We start from the raw sequence: 21,875 nt of genomic DNA, 5'->3' as shown, positions 1-21,875 counted from the left end.
TGCTCCCCAAATAGCAAAACTCCTTTACTACTTTAAGTGTCTCATTTCCTAATAATTCCCTCAACATCACTCGACTTAATTCGACTACATTCCATTATCCTCGTTTTGCTTTTGTTGATGTTCATCTTATATCCTCCTTTCAAGACACTGTCCATTCCATTCAACTGCTCTTCCAAGTCCTTTGCTGTCTCTGACAGAATTACAATGTCATCGGGGAACCTCAAAGTTTTTATTTCTTCTCCATGGATTTTAATACCTACTCCGAATTTTTCTTTTGTTTCCTTTACTGCTTGCTCAGTATACAGATTGAATAACACTGGGGAGAGGCTACAACCCTGTCTCACTCCTTTCCCAACCACTGCTTCCCTTTCATGCCCCTCGACTCTTATAACTGCCATCTGGTTTCTGTACAAATTGTAAATAGTCTTTCACTCCCTGTATTTTACCTCTGCCACCTTCAGAATTTGAAAGAGTATTCCGGTCAACATTGTCAAAAGCTTTCTCTAAGTCTACAAATTCTAGAAACGTAGGTTTGCCTTTCCTTAATCTTTCTTCTAAGATAAGTCGTAGGGTCAGTATTGCCTCACGCGTTCCAATATTTCTACGGAATCCAAACTGATCTTCCCCGAGGTCGGCTTCTACCAGTTTTCCCATATACTCCTTCCACCTTTCTGCTTTCCCTTCTTTGCTTAGAACTGGGTTGCCATCTGAGCTCTTGATATTCATACAAGTGGTTCTCTTCTCTCCAAAGGTCTCTTTAATTTTCCTGTAGGCAGTATCTATCTTACCCCTAGTGAGATAAGCCTCTACATCCTTACATTTGTCTACTGTAGTGTATTGCAATACAAACATTGCACACCAGGATTGTTTATGCAATCCATTTGCAATGGATTACTTGAGTTATCCCAATCACTACAGCAAAGTGCTTGTCGGGCTTGCCTACCCTAAAATCTTAGCAACAACAGTAGTGGTACTTTTATTTCACCGTCTGAAGTATCAGAACGGTTTTCGCATATAATTTTCGATTCGGTCGTTTCCGGACCAGGGTCTTTTCCCACAGATTGAAACATTTACCTTTCTCTATAATTTGCTCGAGTATCATGTCGTTTTTGGAAACCCAGGATCTACTATGTAGGAATTAACATGGATTCCGGGAACAGCGATCGTGTGAGACCCAAATCGCTTTATTTGTTCATGAGACCCAGAAAATATTAGATACAGGCTCCCAGGTAGATGCTATTTTCCTTGACTTCCGGAAGGCGTTTGATACAGTTCCGCACTGTCGCCTGATAAAGTAAGAGCCTACGGAATATCAGACCAGCTGTGTGGCTGGATTGAAGAGTTTTTAGCAAATAGAACACAGCATGTTGTTATCAATGGAGAGACGTCTACAGACTTTAAAGTAACCTCTGGCGTGCCACAGGGGAGTGTTATGGGACCATTGCTTTTCACAATATATATAAATGACCTAGTAGATAGTGTCGAAAGTTCCATGCGGCTTTTTGCGGATGATGGTGTAATATACAGAGAAGTTGCAGCATTAGAAAATTGTAGCGAAATGCAGGAAGATCTGCAGCGGATAGGCACTTGGTGCAGGGAGTGGCAACTGACCCTTAACATAGACAAATGTAATGTATTGCGAATACATAGAAAGAAGGATCCTTTATTGTATGATTATATGATAGCGGAACAAACACTGGTAGCAGATACTTCTGTAAAATATCTGGGAGTATGCGTGCGGAACGATTTGAAGTGGAATGATCATATAAAATTAACTGTTGGTAAGGCGGGTACCAGGTTGAGATTCATTGGGAGAGTCCTTAGGAAATGTAGTCCATCAACAAAGGAGGTGGCTTACAAAACACTCGTTCGACCTATACTTGAGTATTGCTCAACAGTGTGGGATCCGTACCAGGTCGGGTTGACGGAGGAGATAGAGAAGATCCAAAGAAGAGCGGCGCGTTTCGTCACAGGGTTATTTGGTAACCGTGATAGCGTTACGGAGATGTTTAGCAAACTAAGTGGCAGACTCTGCAAGAAAGGCGCTCTGCATCGCGGTGTAGCTTGCTTGCCAGGTTTCGAGAGGGTGCGTTTCTGGATGAGGTATCGAATATATTGCTTCCCCCTACTTATACCTCCCGAGGAGATCACGAATGTAAAATTAGAGAGATTAGAGCGCGCACGGAGGCTTTCAGACAGTCGTTCTTCCCGCGAACCATACGCGACTGGAACAGGAAAGGGAGGTAATGACAGTGGCACGTAAAGTGCCCTCCGCCACACACCGTTGGGTGGCTTGCGGAGTATAAATGTAGATGTAGAATCTCTGGAAGAGTGTATCCTCATCATCGACTCATCCTGTTGACAGTCATTTTTCTCTCGCTCAGTACAGGAATGGAACAGAACGCAGGAAGACGTGAAAGTGTGCCTTAGTTCTCGGGCTTACCACGTGTTGGATGAGACGGAATCTTCCTTGGTTTCCAGGCACGTTATCAGTTTTCCAGGCTAGATGTAGTTCATATAGCAATCGGAAATATTTTGCAATTCGTTCTGGATTCCCACACAGTTATAAGGTGACATTTTCCCGTGAGCAACTGGGAGGCAACAGACTGCTGGTGAGTACGTCAGGTAATAACTTTGTTGTTGAGTCAACTGAATTTCCGTTCTGCAACACTGACCCTCGCCGCCACACACTCGGCAAGTTGCCGGAGACCAAGAGCCGCCATGTGGTGCCGGCGACTCGCTAACGGCCGCTAACTCGGCTCTGCGGATCGCGGCGGTACGCGGCTACGCGCTGTCGCCGTGACGAATGACGTGTGGTGTGAACCTACGAGAATCAAGCCAGCAAACGAATGCAAAGTTTTTGCTCCAGAGGATGCCAGACCTGACTCAGCAATGACAACCCTTAACCTTTTTAATATAAACCATTATGGAGTCGAGGTAGCAGTTGTCGTTATACTGGTTATCACTGTTTAGGGCAGGTATGCGACTTTAAACTTGTAGCATGTCACTGACGGAGTTGCGAGAGGCTAACGGAGGCAGGCCAATGCAATAAGGAAATGAGGCGCCAAATAGCGTAGCGCTACCGTCAAGCACACGGCTGTAACCACGCCACAATACCTAGGCACGTCAGTCCACAACAGCTCCCGAGCCGGCACAGTGCGACAGCATATCTGGTAGCTATGGGACGGCCATCGACTTGTGTCAACAACTTCAGTGTAAGACGAGGACCCACAGTCCAACATACTTTTAATCCTGTTTTACTCTAGGGACTTCCCAACTATTTGTGATGGTATTTTGTCTTTTTAGTCCGTTTAATTTCATGACAGACTTTACAACCTGATGATGAGAGCATTCTCTCTTGAAACGCGTTGTTAAAATATATGTGTAAGAATCGCGGTTGAATGCTAACAGTGATAACCAACCCTTAACCTGATTATTGTTGTTCTGCGTTAGCTGTGTTGGACTAGCTCTGTCTGCTTGTGATGATTTCGAAGCATTGTCTTGTTAGAACTCGTCATCTGTATGTAGCAAGGGGAAAAATACGGGACTGACTCGTTTGCTGTACTCTGTAGGGTCTAAAGCTGCGAAAGGTATTCGCAGAACGCAGCTGTAGTTTTGGGATAGCTGCCTTATGCCTTAGTGAATGAAAACTTTTCATGTGGGTGAATTGCCTGAAAAGTGAACGTATATCTGTGTACGAAGCGATCAGGCAGGTCATTCATTTCGAAAACGGACAGGAAAAATGGAGACAACTGAGGGACTGATCCTTGAGTATTACCGTACCAGAACTTATGACACTGTTCACGAGTTGAACACAGGGACGCTTGGGAAACATTTTTCCACACAAATGACTTGTCGCTCGTACAGTGTCACCTGTGTCAGCTTCGCTACTGATTGTGATACGCATTGAATACAAATGTTGCACTTTAGCAAGTCTGGCGCCCATCTCAGTTTGGCGTCCCAAGCGGCAGGTTCGACGTCCCATAGTCTATAGAAATCTCTCAGTTGCTTGGCGCCACAAGCAACGGCTTGCGTCGTTTGAGCCTTCAGCCGTACCTCGTTGAACGTTAACTGCGGTTCAGCACTTGCAACCGTCCGTGAATCCCAATTATTGCAAACTCTGTGCTAATTGTGTACCACATCAACTGAAGGACGGACACAGAAGAACTTTTTGGCAAGAGAGACCACAACGATCGATGTTTTTGACAATAATTTAGTTATTTTGCTAAACCACATTTATTCTAACGAAATAAACAATTTCGTCCAACATCGGCAATTCTCAGATCGCAAAATAATATCCGTGTTTCTCTGCATGTCCATCTTTTCAGAGACGGTTGTGAGACTCGGGTCTTCCATACAGGAAGTCAAATCAAACACCTTTCAGCCGTCTAGTTTCCAAACTTATTTTATTTGGCTACCAGTTCCGGCGATTTACTACCTTATCTTCAGGCCCCTGACCGACGTTTAGGAAGATTCTACCTCGGTTCTGGTCACAACAGGGGCCAGCAATACTGACTGGTATTAGTAGATTTCTGATTGCTACAGTGATCACTTCAATCATCACCTGTCGACTGTTTTGACCGGAACCGAGGTGGAATAGTCCTACACGTCGATCAGGGTCCTGACGAAGGCCCAGTAAAACGCCGAAACTGGTAGCCACACAAAATAAGTTTGGAAACTAGATGGCTGAAAGTTGTTTTGACATCCTGTAATCCGTGTCTCAGTTCAACCACTATGGGAATCACGTGCGGGTCAATCCTACCGAATACCGTATGAAGATAACAACGGGAACTCTGCCGAAAACAGTGCGACAGCGATTGGAACATACCCTGGTGGCTGGAAGCGAATAGTAACAGCTACGAGTATGTACACAAACACGAAACGGACGAGAGCTTCGTTGAAAGACTGTTTCAGTTCGTTTATGGGCTGAAAATAGCTGGCAGAGGTGTCATTTGTGCCGTACATCGATGCAGTGGTTACCGGCAACGGAATAACCGGAAGTCTTTCTACAGATTCCAGGGGAATAAAGAAACTTAAGCATGAACATAAAATGGAGGTTAGAGTTTCTCAGTGAGTTACTTTTACTCAGTATAATTTAGGACGTTATTATTTGTAACTTCATTTTTGTTATTTTAGATGTAAACAATGGCTATTCGCAATAGAAGAGCGGATCCTTATGAAATATTTAGAAAAGATGGGCCAGACCTTTTAAGTAGGAGTCAGACTATTTTGTAGAGATGGAATTCGGACATAAGAATTTACTAAGCTAGCGGTAACTATTACTTTTAAAACAATAAAGCAGCTTTATTTTTACGCCTGTTGAATGATCTGTTACATAATTGCTGACATGCACAACCTTGTCCGCAGCTCGTGGTCTCGCGGTAGCGTTCTCGCTTCCCGAGCACGGGGTCCCGGGTTCGATTCCCGGCGGGGTCAGGGATTTTCTCTGCCTCGGGATGACTGGGTCTTGTGTGTTGTCCTTAGGTTAGTTAGGTTTAAGTAGTTCTAAGTTCTAGGGGACTGATGACCATAGCTGTTAAGTCCCATAGTGTCCAGAGCCATTTGAACCATTCCATGCACAACCTTGTTTCCTCCTCGTTTCAGTATTTCGCCTGGCTCTGTTCCTTTAGTTTTGTCGACACAAAGGAAACTATTTTCAGACCAAGCCCAAAGAAAATAGAGAAGAGGAAGTGAGCAGTAAGAACCAAGAACCAGCCGCCGATATCCCAACTCAAGTGGACGATAGTGTGAGCTATTAAGTAAAAAAAAAGTTATTCTTGCCGGTAATAGTAAAGTGTAGAGCGTTACAGAAATCACTATCGAGACAGAAAGAAGTGAATCGTGCGTTGAGATCCGAGTTGTGTAATCTAAAAAGCGAAGTAATGAGGTGCAACAGTACCAAAAGAAATGTCTGTCATAACGTGGTAGGCAGAGGTTTATCAACCTGCAGGAAATTATTAGAAACAGAAACCTAATTTAGGAGCGGGCAAAATTCTTTTCTCACACAGTCTGTAGATTTTACGAGTCTTTTCACAAATTTTCTGTTTGAAAGCATTCATAGAGTTAGAAACAAATCGGTCCATACAGTGAGGAATCAGTGTGCTGCTGTAGAGGGTGTTTGTGCAAATTGTTTCCAGCACATATTCTGCGATGCTCATTGAAGCATAATGTAAATAAAATACACAACTCTTCTGCATCACGGGTATCAAAACAGAATGTCAAGTGGGAAAAAATTATGCACATGTGATCAGGTAACTTCTGTAAGACGTCATGAGTAAATAGTGATATACTCTCTCACATCCTGTTCCCTGACAAAATTGTTTATTCCGCAGCTAAAAAATTCCTTTATGTCAGAATTTCCAACCTATGGTTCAGTAAATGTCTTCACACACCCATCACTTTACGTAGGAGAACCAAATACATAACATATCGTATTCTTATTACACGGAAGGTATTACATGCTAGGCAGACGATAAAAATACTGTTATTTCGAACCGCTAGGTGTCGTGGTTGTGTGCTGTCTTGTACAAAACTAATGTGTTCTTGCGAAAGTTTCCGCTATTATCTTAATACGCTATTTGGTCCCACCTAAGTCGTCTGCTCATCGCAAAAAATTTGTTTTCCATGGCACCACAACCGATTCGATGTGCAATTTCATCATCTGGATGTAACAATACTATTCCTCAAAGTATTAAAAAAGCCATACAGCGTTGCTTGGTTTGCAAACGAAAGAACGCGTGAGCCTTTAAGAGTCTCCGTTAAAGACGAGCAACGCTTCGTTGCAATGAGGAAAGAGTGGGGCAAAATGTTGAACAGCACCTGAAGGTCAACTGCTGCTTTCCTCCTCTCTGGGGAACCGCAGACACTCCGCGCAGTTTTCTGCCAAGGATAGCCGGCTTTGCGAAGTGCCCGTCGCTGTCGAATTCTGACTGTACTATAATGTCACAACGCGAAGATGTGCCGTGGCTAGCGTACTGGACCCGTAGCGATTCAAATCCCCATCTGGGCGTGCAGAGTTAGCTTTCCCTGTTCAGCGGTTTCTAAACTTTGACGACTGATCACTTTTTGCTAAATATTTTATGGGGTCCTAAAATAGACAAACCCTGGTTTTATGTTTCTTCTTTAATTATAATTCTTTCATAACGTCATACAAAATTAGTTACATTATACACTACTGACTTTTACAAGAATATACAAAATACACAGTAATGCAGTACATGATTCCACCGTAAATTCATAAAATTGCTTCCATTTAATGGGAAGTATGAAGTTGTTTCTTTTATTTTACAACAAGTGTTTAATGTAAGGTTTGATAGAAGAGAGTGAAGACTTATGTGAGGTTCAGCATCCAATCTATTGCAGTGTTTTGCCTTTGTGCCTGCATATGCTGAGAATTCTGTTTCGCAGAAGTATGTTGTTTGGGAAGGGAGGTGGAGAGCCCATGGGGCAACTTGTGGATATTCATCAAGAACCACACACCAAAAGTCAGTTGATTCCATGCTCGAATTTGAAGTCATTTCGTAAAGGAATACAGAGGTTTCATTTCCTGACTTCTGCGAATTAGGTATAAACGGAGTCAGAAACCATAAATTCATTTTCAGTTTTGTAAACGGCTCTTCAGGAAAATAGTCTCAAAAGAAGCATGCATTTCATTTCATTTCATGCAGACATTTGACTAGTTCTTCAAACATTTAGGTCTGTAAAGTTTCCGCCTCACCAACGAACACATTCAGTGTGAAAAAGATTTCTAGTTCTTTCTTGCCAACACAGACAATCCGAAGATTTATTTCTAATGCGTTTATTTTGTTGCTGGTATTGAAAACTGTTGAAAGTTTGCCTTGTAAAATTCATTAATTTTTCGGGTTCCCGGGTTCGATTCCCGGCGGGGTCAGGGATTTTCTCTGCCTCGTGATGGCTGGGTGTTGTGTGCTGTCCTTAGGTTAGTTAGGTTTAAGTAGTTCTAAGTTCTAGGGGACTGATGACCATAGCTGTGAAGTCCCATAGTGCTCAGAGCCATTTGCACCATCATTAATTTTTCAAACACATCTGCCGAAATACTCTAGCAAAATAGCTAGTCTGAACAACCATGTCACATCTCTCACCCGGTCTCTTAATTTCAAAGGAATACTCATTAAAGCTTGTAATTCAGCTCTTTGATTAATCTTGTTACGGGATTACCTAGAGATAACCATCAAACCTCGGTGTTGGGCAGTAGCTCCCACAATATTGATAACAGGCGGCACTGATAAGTATGTGATTTAACGTAACTGATTAGTTTCACTGCTCCATCAAGAACCAGTTTTAGATTTGACGGCATCTTCTTTATCGAGGGTACTTATCTACGCAGGATACAATGGCTGGAACTACAGTCTGTCCCTTTACCTTTATTGTTCCTGCTGTTTTACCAGTCATTGCCTTCGCCCCATCTGTATCAATATCCACGCAATCGTTCCAATCGAGAGGGTTTATTTCAAAAAAGGTTAATCATATTAGAAATTTCTTTCATGATAGTGTCAGTTATAATCTTAGTTAGCAGCGATGCGCACATAAGCAAGTCAGCTTTGAGTGAATGTTTATATGGTTTACCTTACAACCACCACCACCACCACCACCACCACCACCACCAAGACCAGTCCAGCAACATAGGTCGACTCACCCATTTGCAAGACGAATTTGATGTGTTGAAAGCGACCAACTATTTCTCGTTTCATATAGCCTGCGAGATCGTTAATTCGATGCAAAACAGTGTCATTGGAGAGCAGCTCTGTAGAAAAATGCTTTGCAAATTTTTCATCGAACATACAGTGTGTTGTGTCTACATGAACATCTACATGATATTCGGCAAATCACATTTAGGTGCCTAGCAGAGGGTTCAAACCACCTTCACAATAGTTTTCTATTGTTCCAATCTCGTACAGCGCGCGTAAAAAACGAACACCTACATCTTTCCGTGCGAGCTCTGATTTCCCTTATTTTATGATCATGATCGTGTCTCCCTATGTAGGTCGGCGTCAACAAAATATTTTCGCATTCGGAGGAGAAAGTTGGTGACAGAAATTTCGTGAGCAGATTCTGCCACAACGAAAAACGCCTTTGTTTTAACGATGTCCATCCCAAATCCTGTATCATTTCAGTGACACTCTCTCCTCTATTTCGCGATAATACAAAACGTGCTGCCCTTCGTTGAACTTTGTCGATGTACTCCGTCAGTTCCATCTGGTAAGGATCCCACATTGCGCAGCAATATTCTAAAAAGAGGATGGACAAGCGTAGTGTAAGCAATATCTTTAGTAGATCTGTTACATTTTCTAAGTGCTCTGCCAATAAAACGCAGTCGTTGGTTAGCCTTCCCCATAACATTTTCTCTGTGTTCCTTCCAATTTAAGTTGTTCGCAATTGTAATTCCTAGGTATGTAGCTGAATTTACGACCTTTAGATTTGACTGATTTAGCTTGTGCCTAAATTTTACTCATTCCTTTTAGCACTCATGTGGATGATCTCTCACTTTTCGTTATTAAGGTCAATTGCCAATTTTTGCATCTTATAGATATCTTTTCTAAATCGTTTTGCAATTTCTTTTGTTGTTCTGATGACTTTACTAGTCGATAAACGACGGCATCATCTGCAAAGAACCTTCCACGGATGCTCAGATTGTCTCCTAAATCGTTTATATAGATGAGGAACAGCAAGGAGCCTATAACACTACCTTTGGGAACGCCAGAAATCACATCTGTTTTAATCGATGACTTTCCATGAACTGTGACCTCCCTGAGAGGAAATCACAAATCCAGTCACATAACTGCGACGATATTCCGTAAGCATGCAATTTCACTACGAGCCACTTGTGTGGTACGGGGTCAAAAGCTTTCTGGAAATCTAGAAATACGGAATCAGTTTGAAATCCTTGTCAATAGCACTCAACACTTCATGTGAATAAAGAGCTAGTTGTGTTTCACAAGAAGAATGTTTTCTAAACCTATGTTCACCGTGTGTCAATAGACCGATCTATTCGAGGTAATTCATAATGTTCGAACACAGTGTGTGTTCCAAAACCCTGCTGCATATCGATGTTAATCATATGGGTCAGTAATTTAGTGGATTACTCCTACTACCTTTCTTGAATATTTGTATGACCTGTGGAACTTTCCAATCTTTCGGTACGAATCTTTCGTCGAGTGAACGGTTGTATATGATTGTCAAGTATGGAGCTATTGTATCAGCATACACTGAAAGGAACCTATCTGATATACAGTCTGGACCGGAAGACACTCTTGTTACGTGATTTAAGGTGCTTCAGTACTACGAGGATATCTACTTCTACTTTACTCATGTCGGCAGCTGTTCTCGATTCGAATTCTGAAATATTTACTTCGTCTTTTTGGGCGAAGGAATTTCGGAAGGCTGTGTTCAGTAACTCTGCTTTGACAGCTCTGTCGTCGATAGTATTTCCACTGCTATCGCGCAGAGAAGACATTGATTGCGTCTTGCCGCTAGCATACTTTACGTAAGACCAGAATCTCCCTACATTTTCTGCCTGGTTTTGAGACAAAGTCTCGTTGTGGAAGCTATTATAAGCACCTTTCATTGAAGTCCGCGTTAAATTTTCGAGAGTCTGTAAAAGATCGCCAATTTTGGAGATTTAGTGTCCGTTTAAATTTGGCATTTTTTCGTTTCTGAAAGAGTGCTTTGAGCCGTTTTGGTACTTAGGAGAACCAGCTCCGTCCTTTGTTAATTTATATGGTATAAATCTTTCAGTTGCTACCGATGTTATTTGTTTGAATTCAAGAAACATCTGATCTATACTTACATTGTTAATTTGGAAGGAGTCTCTCAGGAAGGCGTCAAGTGAATGCGTGTCTGCTTTTTTGTATAGGTATATTTTTTCGTTTATGTTTGGAGGATTTGGTGGTTGCAATAGGCAATCTCACTACGACAACCCTCTGTTCACTAATCCCTGTATCGGATTTGATGCTAGTTACTACTCAGGATTCAAAAAATGGTTCAAATGGCTCTGAGCACTATGGGACTCAACGTCGGAGGTCATCAGTCCCCTAGAACTAAGAACCACTTAAAACTAACTAACCTAAGGACATCACACACATCCATGACCGAGGCAGGATTCGAACCTGCGACCGCAGCGGTCGCGCGGTTCCAGGCTGAAGTGCCTAGAACCGCTCGGCCACACTGGCCGGCTACTCAGGATTGTTTGTTGCGAAGAGGTCAAGTATCTTTCCACAACTGTTTCCTATTTGCGTGGGCTCATGCACTAACTGCTTGAAACAATTTTCAGAGAATGCGTTTAGGACCATTTCGGACAATGTTTTACGCGTACCTGCGGATTGAAATATGCATTTTCGCCAACATGCCGAGGGTAAATAATAGTAATGACCAACTATCACTATATTAGTCGGGTTGGTGTTTGAAATTAAACTCAAGTTTTCTTTCAGCAACTGTATCATCTGGATTGCGAGGTCGGTAAAAGAATCCAGTTATTTTATTCCGGTTGCCAAGAATGACCTCTGCCCATACTAACTCACAGGAACTATGTACTTCAATTTAGCGACAAGTTAAACTACTTCGAACAGCAACAAACACGCCACCGCCAGCGACAACTATGTTTGGACTATCATTTCGGAATACAGATTTTTCGCAAAAATTTCGGCTGAGCTCATCTCTGCCTTTGGCCAGCTTTCAGTGCTTATAACTATTTGACCATCAGTGCTTAGAGCTCTAGTACTTTCCCAACACAGCTACGACAATTTACAACTGTTATACTGATGGTTCCTGTATTTACGTTCTTCCTGTGTTCGGCCTGCACCCTTTGAGACTGAAGCCCTTTTTGTGTTTTCCCGAGAGGCTCTGATCTAAGAATCCTCCACGCCACGCAGCCCCTGCTACCCGTGTAGTCGCCTCCTGCGTGTAGTGGTCTCCCGAGAGATTCAATGGAACCCGAAAGCCAACCCCCTTGTGGCTCAAGTCGAGGAATCTGCAGGCAACACACACAACCGTGTGAGCCTCTGATCCAGACCCTCCACTCGACTCTGCACCAGAGGTCCTGTACACTATGCTACAAATGAAATGGTGAGTTCTGCTTTCATCTCGCAAGCAAAATGGGAAGCCTTTACCACTTCTGTTAGCCACTCGAAACCAGAGGGGTTCTCTTCCGATCCAAAGCGACACTCATCACTGGTACCAACGTGAGCCACCACCTACAGTTGGCTGCACCCTGTGCTCTTCATGGCACCTGTTCGTCGTCTGGGATGACTCCACCTGGTATGCACACAGAGTGCACATTGGCTTTCTTCCCATTCTTGGCAGCCATGTTCCTAAGGGGGGCCCATAACCCACCTATCATGGAGCTCCCAAGTACCAATAATTCCACCCCTGTGATCTTGCAGGCTGAGTGGTTTCCTCTGAAACAGGACAGGCAACGGCATCTGGCTGAGCGACAGTGTCAGCCACAGACAGCTCCTGGAACATGTTTGTCAGACTAACTGGGGAGGCCTTTCACGGCCTACCACGCCCCAAAGCGACCTTCCAGTCCATCACAGGTGAAGGGTCAGCCTCAGCGTGAGCAGTAATTGGGCTGTCCACCGGTGAGGACGGATCGCAGGACTCTGATGTGCCGGACGTCCGTTGGATCCCTACAGCTGGCCGACAGCTGTGGTGGCCATCCACTGCAGCTTGAAGCTGTGTAACCGAAGACATCACAGCCTGGAGCTGAGAGCGAAGTGTCACCAACTCAGCTGGTATCCGCGCACATCATCACAGTCCTTATTCATGCTAAAGACCATGGAAAACTTCGTTACTCAGAAAAACGGACAGTCAACAAGTGGTGCAGAACTCTCTGGTAGACCCTGACGAAAACGCAGGAACCGTGCCTAGTAAAACAGATTAATATGCGGAGATTGAAACACTGAACTGCCGAAGCACTTACCTGAGACCAAATAATTCGCTATCCATTTGGAACTTTTAATATGTCACAAAATCGGTTTACTTTCAGACGCAGAAAGATACGAGAACTGTGTCTATTAGATATTACATTAACATACAGAAACTCAAGAAACTAAGCTATCAAAGCACACAGATGAAATTATACACTTCGCTCCTGGTTATAAACTCATAAAAGTCACAAAATCTGTCGATTCCCTGCTGCTGCTTGCGTCTGCGTGGTTGCTGCTGCCACACATGGTTTCACTGACTTGTCAGTGATAACGCGCGCTTAGCCCGCTTGCGCAATGCGATAGTTGACCAAATACGATGACTCTGTGGCTTTTTAATTCACAGTTTGGGTCACACACTTTATAGGTTTTTGACTTCTTAATAATAGTTTTTTCTAATGTATGAAAGATTCTTCATTCTTTTCTTTGCAATCGAGATTTACAGTTTCTAAATGTCAACACATCTTCGCAGGTACCATGGAAATATACCATGGAAATACTCTGGAGTAACTTTCTACGTAACAAGAAAAGAGGAAAAGAGTAGAGCTGCCAGAATTGAAAAATTTGAGATTAATGTAAGATTTGTCGTATTTTCTTTTCGTTATCGTTGGTGGGTCGTTAGATATCTTACTGCTTGGAGGCACAGGGCTTGAAGTCGTTATATCATATTCTTGAATCTCGTAGTCTTTATCAGGAATATTTGAGGTGGATGCCGTATGTTCTGTGTGAACAACCTTACAACTTTCGATGCAAGATTTTCTTGCGATACCTAATTCTCCGTTCTATTTTTTAAGATAAACAGATTAATTTTACATTATGACAGACACAGAATAATATCGGCACAAGGTAGTGAAATTTACAAATGCGGTCCTAGAGCGGTGCAGTGTGCACCTATTCGCCGCGCCGAACTCGACTGCTGGTTGCAATCGCAAAACACTGGTTCCTGCTGTGTACTGCGCGGCGCGTGTTTACAGACAGAGGTGACAGAAGTGACGGGATAGCGTTACGCACGTATACAGATGGCATTAGTATCACGTACACAAGGTATAATAAGAAAAGCCGTGCACTGGTGCATCTGTTATTCCTACTAACGTCATTCTTGTGAAAAAGGCTGCAACGTGGATATGGCCGCACGACGGGAACTAACAGACTTTCAACGAGGAATGGTAGTTAGAGGCAGACGCATGGGACATTCCTCCTCTTAAATCGTTCGGAATTCAGTATTCCGAGATGCACAGTGTCAAGAGTGTGCCGAAAATACCAGATTTCAGGCATCACCTCTCACCTCTCGACAGCCTTCGATTAACGACTCAGAGCAGCGGCATTTGCGTAGAGATGTCAGTGCTAACAGATCAGCAACACTGCATGAAGTAACCACAGAAATGGGGGAGGGAGGGGAAAGGGGGACGGAGGGGAAAGGGGGGAGGGAGGGGGACAAACCGTCAACACAGCCGCTAGCCGCTACATGTAAAGGGTGACTATTGAACTGTATGAAAAGAAAAACGTAAATCAGTTACAAAACACGGCGTGTACACACTTTATTCAACACGTAAATGTCACTGCAGATGTTTGGATGTAGCTTATGACATGCTGGATATGCCTGCCATCATGGGCGATGACGTGGCTCCGACGAATAGCGAAATTCTGCATGGTCCGCTGAAGTGTCGGAACATAGATGCTGTCCTTGACCTCTTGAATGCCTGCTATCAGCTCACCAATGGTTTTGGGGATAATGCTGTACACTTAGTCTTTAATACAGACCCACAAAAAGGAGTCGCACGTGTTCAGAGCCGGAAAATATGGCGGCCAGTCGAGGCCCATGCCAGTGTCGTCTGGGGGTACCGCAGAGCCAGTGTGCAGTCCCCAAGCCCAGAGCCAGAATGCCCAAGGGGCTTCTCCACAACATCAAGGGGGCTTCTCCACAACATCAAGGGGGCTTCTCCACAACATCAAGGGGGCTTCTCCACAACATCAAGGGGGCTTCTCCACAACATCAAGGGGGCTTCTCCACAACATCAAGGGGGCTTCTCCACAACATCAAGGGGGCTTCTCCACAACATCAAGGGGGCTTCTCCACAACATCAAACACACTCTGCTTCGATGGGGTCGGGCATCGTCTTGCATGAACGACATGTTGTCGAAATCAGGGTCACTTTGGACAACGGGGATGAAATCATCTTCCATAGCCTTCAGATACCTTTCGGTAGTTACTGTGCTGCCAAGGAATATCGCACCGATTATTCCGTGACTGGACACTGCATACCACACAGTCACCTGTTGAAGATGAGATTCTTCTCGATCGCTGAACGCGGACTCCCAGTCCCCCAAATGCGCCAATTTTGCTTATTAAAGAACCCATCCAGATGAAAGTGGTCTTCGTCGCTAAACCAAACCAAACCACACCATGCACGCAGTAATTCCCATCGTGCCCCGCGGCCAACCGCGCAGTTTGAACGTCCTAACGGAAATCGTTCAGAATTTAGAATGGTTTTATTTCATACAGTTCAATAATTGTCAGCCTGTATGTGTGGAGTCGCCACATACCCACTGGTACACGCTAGATTCTTTTATTTTTAATTTTTGATCGTTGATTTATTGTCTATTGATTATGCTTCTTGTCGCCTTATTTTCAGCTAGTATGCACTTGATAGACAAATTTACTTTTATAAAACGAACATTGGTATGAGATTTATAAGATTTTTTTCCTTCAGAGTCAAAACTGTGTGTGCTTTGTTCAAGTTGATGTTATTTTGGCGGTGCCCTTTCAGAGGTCTTGAGCAGCCGCAGAGCACTCTCTGAGTATCGCCGCCCTGAATCAGCATCATCATGGTTGTCCGTGTGGCCCGCTCCGTTCAAACAACAACTACAGAATCAAACTTCTATCTCTTCATAGGACGACCAATCGGGTTCTGGAGCAACGACTTTGAGAATGGACTTCGACCTCCCATATGTAGGAAGCATTCGTATCAGTAGCCTTTCGCTTTTCAATCTTTTGACTTGTATTAAATATCTTTAATATTTGTCCTGTGTCATCGTTTTTTTATTTCATGTCCATGTCGGTTTCATTAATTTCAGTTACACAGTTTGCATAACTATCTTCTCATAGGCCGAATTCAAATGGCTTTGAGCACTATGGGACTTAACATCTGAGGTCATTAGTCCCCTAGAACTTAGAACTACTTAAACCTAACTAAGGACATCACATCCATGCTCGACACAGGATTCGAACCTGCGACCGTAGCGGTCGCGCGGTTCCAGACTGAAGCGCCTAGAACCGCTCGGCCACACCGGCCGGCCTAGGCAGAATTCTCATTGGAACTCCCACCACTTTATAAAATTTCATTTGTGTGTTCAATCTGGTTTCATTGGTCCATGTCCTGTTTATAGTGTCTCACAACAGTTGTTTGTCATGCATTCATGTTCATCATGGGATCATTAACACAGGTTAACAGTTTGATCTTCTTGATTATGTTATTGTCATTTAAGTGTGTGAACGGAGTGGGTTTTATAGCTACCAATATAGATAATAATCATGTGTAGTGATAAGGGGCATGAAAGGTGTGTCATCCCTGGTTAATGACCGCTTACGTTAATCTTCGGCCCCGACAGGCAACACAAGTATCCGTATGTAAACTCCATACAGTTTTTAAGGAAGTGAATAGCACAGCTCTTACATTGTTTCCCAAATCATGAGTCTACACTGTTACTCGAATGCTTTTGAGGAGTTAGTGAACAAAATACGGGTTCTTAAGTGGATGAATTGTTTATATTAAAACACACACTCTCTACAAAAACGGTCTTTCCTGAAACTATGCTGCTCTCGCAGTAGAAGTGCCTCGCCAACGGTGCTGAGACGCCTGGCAATAATTTCTGCGTAAAATTTATGTGGTGCTGTTAACGGATTTATTCCACAATTGTCATCATGGAAGATCGCTTAAACGAAATGCCGGGATGGTTTCTTTGAAAAGACGAGACCGATTTCTTTTCCCACCTGGAGAGTGTGGGCACCTAAAGGAGTAGTCATTGATGGGACGTTTGACTTTATCTTCCTTTTATCCTGCTGTTTGTCGGTCCAATACTGGAACAGCTTTCTGTAGTTAAAAATGCAAACTTTCGTTTGTCTACCCATGAGCACCCATAAAAATGCTACAGACCACGTCCGAATCGGTTCATACACTACTGAGATCAGTTTTATCATCGCCCATCTCCGTAATACACCGCGAAGTATTTGGTGTCATTACGGAAAAGTGTGTACTAATGAGGGATCCAGCGCCACTGTCATTTTAGTCTTCAAGTCGCTCCTGTTGCCTAGCCGGGAAGCGCGTGCCGAAGAGCACACACAGTTTCATCGCCGGGAATAGTCTTTGGAGGCGGAAGTTGAGTGGCTGTAGGAAGATACAAGGCGAGTTAGACAGAATTTCTAGTTGGTGTAACGAATGGTAGCTAGCTCTGAATGTGGGGAAGTTAAGTTAATGCGGATGTGTAGGAAAAACAAACCCGTAGTGCTCGGGTACAGCAGTAGTCGTGTCCTGCTTGACACAGTGAGGCCGTTTAAACAGCGGGCGTGACGTAGCAAAGCGACACGAAATGGAACGAGCACGCGAAGATTGTTTTAGGGAAGACGAATGGCCGACTTCAGTTTACTGGGAGAATGCCGGGGAAGTGTGGTTGGTCTGTAAAGCAGACCGCATATAGGACACTAGAACTCTGCGAGTGATTGGGATCCGTAACAGGTCGGATTGAAGGAAGACATCGAAGCAGTTCAGAGGCGGGCTGCTAGGTTTGCTGCCGGCAGGTTGGAACGACACGTGTGAAGGAGATGCTTCGGGAACTGAACTGGGAGTCCTGGAGGGAAGGCGAGCTCCTTTTCGAGAGAAACTACTAAGAAAACTTAGAGAATTGGCATCTCAAGCTGACTGCAAAGGATTCTACTGCGGCCAACATGCTTTGCGCGTAAGGACCACGAAGATAAGATGCGAAGAATTAGGGTTCATACGGAGGAATGGAGACAGTCTTCTTTTCCCTCGCTCTGCTTATGAGTGGAACAGGAAAGGAAATGCCCAGTAGTGGAACATGGTACCCTCGCACGCACTTACGGTGGCTTGCTTGCGGAGTGTAAATGTAGATGTAGAAGGGAAGAGGGGGGAGGGGTTTCGGGTGAGCGTAGGCGTTTCAGGATCGCTGTTCCGCAACTAACGGCTGGCTTCGTAACGACGTGCACGTGCTGCTTCTCTTCGTGAACGGTTCTGACGTTAGATACCCTCCTAGCTCATTATCACGGTCATTAGGCCTTAACAACACAGCAGCTTAACTCTTGTAGCAAAACAGAAAGGAAATTATAGGTGGATGTAGGTAAAAAGACAAGGGCTAGTAGAACTCATTGGGTAACAGAAGAAACATTGAATTTAACTGATGAAAGGAGAAAATATAAAAATGCAGTAAATGAAGCAGGCAAAACGGAATACAAACGTCTCAAAAATGAGATCGACAGGAAGTGCAAAATAGCTAAGCAGGGATGGCTAGAGGACAAATGTAAGGATGTAGAGGCTTATCTCACTAGAGGTAAGATAGCTACTGCCTACAGGAAAATTAAAGAGACCTTTGCACAAAAGAGAACTACTTGTATGAACATCAAGAGCTCAGATGGGAACCCAGTTCTAAGCAAAGGGAAAGCAGAAAGGTGGAAGGAGTATATAGAGGGTCTATACAAGGGCGATGTACTTGAGGACAATATAAAGGAAATGGAAGAGGATGTAGATGAAGATGGAATGAGAGATACGATACTGCGTGAAGAGTTTGACAGAGCACTGAAAGACCTGAGTCGAAACAACGCCCCCCGGAGTAGACAACATTCCATTGGAACTACTGACAGCCTTGGGAGAGCCAGTCCTGACAAAACTCTACCATCTGGTGAGCAAGATGTATGAGACAGGCGAAATTCCCTCATACTTCAAGAAGAATATAATAATTCCAATCCCAAAGAAAGCAGGTGTTGACAGATGTGAAAATTACCGAACTATCAGTTTAATAAGTCATTGCTGCAAAATACTAACGCGAATTCTTTACAAACGAATGCAAAAACTGGTAGAAGCCGACCTCGGGGAAGATCAGTTTGGATTCCGTAGAAATGTTGGGACACGTGAGGCAATACTGACCCTACGACTTATCTTAGAAGCTAGATTAAGGAAAGGCGAACCTACGTTTCTAGCATTTGTAGACTTAGGGAAAGCGTTTGACAATGTTGACTGGAATACTCTCTTTGAAAATCTGAAGGTGGCAGGGGTAAAATACAGGGAGCGAAAGGCTATTTACAATTTGTACAGAAACAGATGAACATCAACAGAAGCAAAACGAGGATAATGGAATGAAGTCGGGTGACGCTAAGGGAATTAGGTTAGGAAATGAGAAAGTAGTAAAGGATTTTTGCTATTTGGGGAGCAAAATAACTGATAATGGTCGAAGTAGAGAGGATATAAAATGTAGATTGTCAATGCCAAGGAAAGAGTTTCTGAAGATGAAAAATTTGTTAACATCGAGTATAGATTTAAGTGTCAGGAAGTCGTTTCTGAAACTATTTGTATGGAGTTTGGCCATGTATGGAAGTGAAACGTGGACGATAAATAGCTTAGACAAGAAGAGAATAGAAGCTTTTGAAATGTGGTGCTACAGAAGAATGCTGAAGATTAGATGGGTAGATCACATAACTAATGAGGTGGTATTGAATAAGATTGGGGAGAAGTTTGTGGCACAAATTGACTAGAAGAAGGGATCGGTTGGTAGTACATGTTCTGAGGCATCAAGGGATCACCAATTTAGTATTGGAGGGCAGCGTGGAGGGTAAAAATCGTAGAGGGAGACCAAGAGATGAATACACTAAGCAGATTCAGAAGGATGTAGGCTGCAGTAGGTACTGGGAGATGAAAAAGCTTGCACAGGATGGAGTAGAATGGAGAGCTGCATCAAACCAGTCTCAGGACTGAAGACCATAATGACAACAACAATGGTGTAATTACAAACTAGGCGTACTCTCGTGTGTTCTGGCGTAACCACACGCGCCGGAACGAAGATGCAGTAGGCAACACCAGAGGCGGCGGTGAGGAAACGTCGGCCAATGGTGCGCAGAACTGGACCGCGCCGCAACAAGTGCGACACCTGGAAGAAGCGAACTTAAGCGCCGACCCTGCCATTCCCTGCCGCTCAGGTCGGCCCAGTCTGCTGCGGACATCAGTGGTACGCTATCACATCGTCACGATCCGTATCAAGTGCTTACTTGGACTTTGTGAGTACCAAGAACTTTACTGTTTTCATGTTGCCTCTTGCTAGCAACATTTGCTGTAATAACAGTTAAGTATTGTCAATTTGCTTCCTAGATATAACTGATAATGTTATTTGTTTGAACTGTTGTATGGCATTGCGAGAACGCAACAACCTTTTTGGCAGCCTACAAGCAAGGAGTGGGCAAGACCCCATAACTGGATTCCGTCCTCGTCGCAATGCTATACAACAGTCCAAACAAATAACATTAGTAGTTTTATTTCTAGAAAGCAAATTGACAATACTTAACTGTAATTACAGCAAATGTCGCTAGCGAGAGGCAACATGAAAACAGTAAAGTTCTTCAGAATGAGGTTTTCATTCTGTAGTGGAGTGTGCGCCGAAATGAAACTTCCTGGCAGATTAAAACTGTGTGCCGGACCGAGACTCGAACTGGGGACCTTTGCCTTTCGCGGGCAAGTGCTCTGCCGTCTGTGCCACCGAAGCTAGACTCACGCCCCGTCCTCACAGCTTCACTTTTGCCAGTACCTCGTCTCCTACTTTCCAAACTTCACAGAAGCTCTCGAGAGCTCGAGACTCGAACTCGGGACCTTTGGAAGGTAGGAGACGAGGTACTGGCAGAAGTAAAGCTGTGAGTACCGGGCATGAGTCGTGCTTCGGTAGCTCAGTTGGTAGAGCACTTGCCCGCGGAAGGCAAAGGTCCCGAGTTCGAGTCTCGGTCGGGCACACAGTTTTAATCTGCCAGGAAGTTTCATATCAGCGCACACTCCGCTGCAGAGTGAAAATCTCATTCTGGAGCACGTATATTGTTGTGGGGAGAGACTGCGATTTATTTAACAGGTTTACTGAAGAGACTGCTTACACTACGTCCGTCCGCCCTCTTCTGAAGTACTGTCGCCGGCCGCTGTGACCGAGCGGTTCTAGGCGCTTCAGTCCGGAACCGCGCTGCTGCTACGGGCACAGGTTCCAATCCTGCCTCGGGCATGGATGTGTGTGATGTCCTTAGGTTAGTTAGGTTTATGTAGTTCTAAGTTCTAGGGGACTGATGACCTCAGATATTAAGTCCCATAGTGGTCAGAGCCATTTGAACCATTTTTGAACGAAAGTGAGTTGTAGCTAATGGTGATCTTTGTGAAAGTCAGTAACGGTACTATGTTGTAAGTCTTGTTTGTTTTACTTTCTGAGACCATTCGCCGAAGTTTTCAGGCGCACTTCGTAGTAACAGCGTAAAGAACTGACAGTTGTTTGGCCAAAGCAAAATTCAGAAGGTGGCTCCGCGTGGGTCACATGGTAAATCTTCCACGAAACAGACCTAAAAAATCGAAGACGACTTATGTATGAGTCGATAACCGCCGTAAGTTTCGTAACTGAAGTCATTTCTTCTGCGAAATCCATTCTTTTATTTTGAAATAACCACTTGTTTTCATTACCAGCAATTAGCTTATTTTGCCCCTTGATAATGCCTACAGAGACGAAACTAGGTGCCGTTTAGTAATGAAATGAAAAGTATATTTAAAGATGAAGGAGAAGCTACAGAAGAAAATGACTTCTAGGAAGTGCCTTTTAGGTATTTAAAAACACTAACATTATTTGCTAAATAAAATACATACAAACACATCAAAGAATGTTTGGAAGGCGGTACATTGAGATTTATCATTT

The 21,875-nt window shown here is 43.8% G+C and overlaps 1 protein-coding gene and 1 non-coding gene across 3 annotated transcripts in view; one reads left to right on the top strand and one right to left on the bottom strand.

Moving 5' to 3' along the window:
* Positions 1-21,875, bottom strand: part of LOC126101011 (organic cation transporter protein) — a 587,316-nt gene that overhangs the window by 195,363 nt on the left and 370,078 nt on the right. The window lies entirely within an intron of this gene.
* On the top strand, positions 20,869-20,943 carry Trnap-cgg (transfer RNA proline (anticodon CGG)). The gene has a single exon. It is a non-coding gene; the product is annotated as a tRNA-Pro (tRNA).

The sequence above is a fragment of the Schistocerca cancellata genome, chromosome 9, assembly GCF_023864275.1.
Source record: "Schistocerca cancellata isolate TAMUIC-IGC-003103 chromosome 9, iqSchCanc2.1, whole genome shotgun sequence".
Taxonomy (NCBI): domain Eukaryota; kingdom Metazoa; phylum Arthropoda; class Insecta; order Orthoptera; family Acrididae; genus Schistocerca; species Schistocerca cancellata.
Note: the sequence above shows the minus strand (reverse complement) of the source record. Positions and strands in the feature narration are given on the sequence as shown.